The following is a 3,562-nucleotide window of genomic DNA, read 5'->3' as shown; positions in this document are numbered from 1 at the left end:
CCAACATACAACATAGATCGTACATGATTCAACATACAAGCCACATGTTACATAAGTTCTCAAGTACTTCAACATACATCAGAGTTCAAATATAGTTATTACAATACCAAGTTCAACTACAATAGCAGAAGCTATATAGTTTTAAAATCATCATTTCACACACTTGTTCAAATGCATGCCAGTTTGTGATCAGGGCCAACAAAAGCATCAAAGATAAGACCACATAGAAGAACCTTACCTACTGGCCTTACCCCTCATCCATGGTGGGAGAGAAGCAAGTCTTGCAGTACCCTGGAACAAGTGGGAAATAAACCCAGAGTACGAGAAGGTACTCAGCCAGACTTACCCATCATGAACCAAAAATAAAGTGACACCAAGGATTATGCAAGGCTATAGAAGGTAGAGCTGGCTTGACAAAATTTTGCGTAAAAGCTAAAGGAATATATATCTCAATCGGATCAGTTATTCTAGCAACAAGTTATACCTATTAACATTAAGTATGCCTAGGTTGGCACCTATACTAGAGCAATCACTTGATTTAAGCTAAAGCAAATAGTAGTAACCATATCCGGTGTAATATTTTCCTATTCGTCATAACCATCACAATCCATTAAGTTACTATGATGAAGGGGCTCAGTCAAGTTTCTCACTATCCAGGAGAGACGGCGATTCAAATTGATTGCAACCAGCTAGGCAAAAATCCTAACACAAACCCAAACATACCTACGCCAAGGTAGTCTTAGGTCACCTTTGGTATAGCTCAGGTACACATGTCGTGGGTTCGATCAGTGCCGCATAATCAGAGACAACCAACTGCCAGGACGGTCAGGCCCAGCCTGCCCTTGGGCTCATGTCTGGCTCCCCACACATCCTTACTACCTCCAGTGTGTGCACTTGGACAAAACAACTACCGCCCTAAGTTGAGCTACTTGGCTTCACGTCGTTATGAGTTATCCGACCAGCTAAGTGAGAGGCTGTGTTCAAAATGACAAGAGGGCCTCCAACGATGTGGTCCTTAATCGAGATAGATAGAATCACATGAATCAACCTACCACATAGACTCCATCCGACCTCCATTTACATCATCACATGGTTCTTTTCCATGATACCAAATATAGCCAACCGTGATCTGATATCCACTTATATCTCATAGGTGATAGGAAATCACCCGACTTCTATCGAGCTAAGCATGGCTAAGCATATATTCGATGCTGGACCTACATAGGGTTCAAGGTATATTTCTGGACTAGGAAATTTTATACATCAAGTGTTTCCAATCAACTTGTCGGTGTTTTGGACCGGCGGACCCTCAACCAACTAGTGAAAATGTACTACGTGCCCCTAATCCCGGATGGTGATGCAAAGAGACATAAGGTTTATACTGGTTTAGGCAATAGGTGCCCTACGTCCAGTCTGAGAGATCGATCTTGTATTCCTTGCACCGAAGTGCTTGTAGTAGGGGGTGACAAGTGGGATGAGAGAGGGAGCTAATCCTAGGTCTCCGTGTGGAGCGGTGCGAATTGCTTGAGATGTCGATCTCAGGTAGTGAGGAAGCATGTGTGTTACAGAGTATCGAGCGTGTGTTTGTCTATCTCCTGAACTCCCCCCTAGAAATGGCCCTGGTCCCTCCCTTTTATAGTTGAAGGGGGGATAGGGGTGATACATGGGGTTGCTATGTAGCATCATGCGAACAGAGGCGGCATGTCTAAGCCCTATAGCTTGTCACTGTGGCGGTATGGTTGATGGAGTGGTCCTATCCTTAATGCACTGGGGCGACGCACCGGTCACACCCGATCCTATGCGACGTGGGAGCTCTAGTGATAGCTTGACGCAGGGCATGGCGGGCGACATGCCGGTCGCTATGTGTTGGCCACATAAAGAGCTGAGGCTCAGTTGGTGCCAAGGCCGAGCCATCGTGGGGGCTCAGCGGGCGCGAATCCCGAGGTTGCCGAGACCCTGAAGTGGATTGCCAAGGCTTGGAGGGAGCAGTTGGGCCTGTACACTGATTTCGAGGCTATAGTGACCTGGACTTGACTCCCCACGCCGCATTGTTCCTAGAGCAGGGGTTAGGTAGCATAGTGTAGTGTGGGCGCCGATCGTGGGCACGGTATCGAGGACAGCGGTCAATAACCCCTGCCCTGTCCCATCCTAGATGGTATGGTGTTGATGTGACTTCCCGTCTCGTCGACCGCTCTGCTATGTCGAGGCATCGTCCAGCTGATATCGCGGGAGTGGTTGGTCGCATTAATTGGATGCGACGCTCTATCGGGGAGATCGGTAGAGGCGGAGGTGATGGGGCTGTTGTCAAGCCGGCCTCGAGCAAGATGGAGAATTGGCATCTCGTCCAAGGCTTTACGTGTGGGGCCTCGAGCGAGACGAAGAATCGGTTCCCCGTCCGAGGTCTTTCGTGTGAGGCCTCGAGCGAGGTAGAAAATCGGTAGACCATCCGAGGTCTTTCGTGCGAGGCCTCGAGCGAGGCGGAGATTCGGTAGGTCATCCGAGGCCTTTCATGCGAGGCCTCAAGCAAGGTGGAGATTTGGTAGCCTTGGACAAGGCCGGGGGTTAGCCAATAGTTGTCTCTTGGCTTTGATTTTGACGGGGTCTAAGTGATTTTTTCAGTTTTTGCTTAGGGGACCTCTTTTTATGGTACCCGATAGTAGCCCTCGAGCCTCAGGGAGAGTGTGAGCGCTCTCCCTAAGGTTTTGACGAGACTCGGCTCACGGCAGCTCCTGATGGGATGGTATTTCATACTCGAGGCCTCGGTGGGTGCACGCGAGCGCACCCACCGGGTGTAGCCCTCAAGGCCCTGGAGGAGTGGATTTATTCCTCTAGGGGCTTTTCTTACATCGTGCGAGGGGTTTTTATTGTGTTTGCTGAGCCCAGTGAGTGTGAGTTCGGGTCGCTGAGTCTTCGGCTTGGTTGCAGGAAGAGCCCCCGAGCCTCTGCACGGAGTGAGAGGGCGATCAGGAGCTTCCTTGTCTTTTTTGTGCGGCCCTCATGCATCCTTATCGTTCAGAAGGAGGGGTGGAGGATGCCATGCTACCCTCGGTGGGCGCGAAGCAGTGACACCTCCGGTGAGCTATTATCTAGTAAGTCCGAGTGGAGGCCCATGCCCTGTTTGATAAGAGTCAGCTAGCGGTCTAGAGACACACTCCAAAAGTACCAGAGGGCTTCTCTAGTGGGTCCTAGGGCCATTCGATTGGCCCCAGGGGCTCGATGCCTCCCTACAGTGGGATCCCATTCGGAGACCTCCCTACCTATCTTGGACACGACTTAGGGTGTCCCAAGCGATCACTTGCTTGGGCCTCGGCCATGTACGGGCTCGCCCATAGTTGTCCCTGACTCTGTTGCCCTGGGGCGGCTATCGAAACCCTGGGGGGCCTAGCCTTCGAACCCCTGGACCGTAATGGGCTCGGTGCCCTTTATTGTGTTTTCCTTGTGGGTTCGGGTTGCTTGTCTTCGTCCTAGTTGCAGGAAGAGCCCCCAAGCCTCCGCGCGGAGCGAGAGGGCGGTCAGGGGTTCCCCTAGCTTTTCATGCAACCCTTGTGCGTCCTTTTTGTTC

Source organism: Miscanthus floridulus, chromosome 13 (assembly GCF_019320115.1).
Source record: "Miscanthus floridulus cultivar M001 chromosome 13, ASM1932011v1, whole genome shotgun sequence".
NCBI lineage: Eukaryota > Viridiplantae > Streptophyta > Magnoliopsida > Poales > Poaceae > Miscanthus > Miscanthus floridulus.
The sequence above is the reverse complement of the archived record's forward strand: the minus strand, read 5'-3'. Positions refer to the sequence as shown.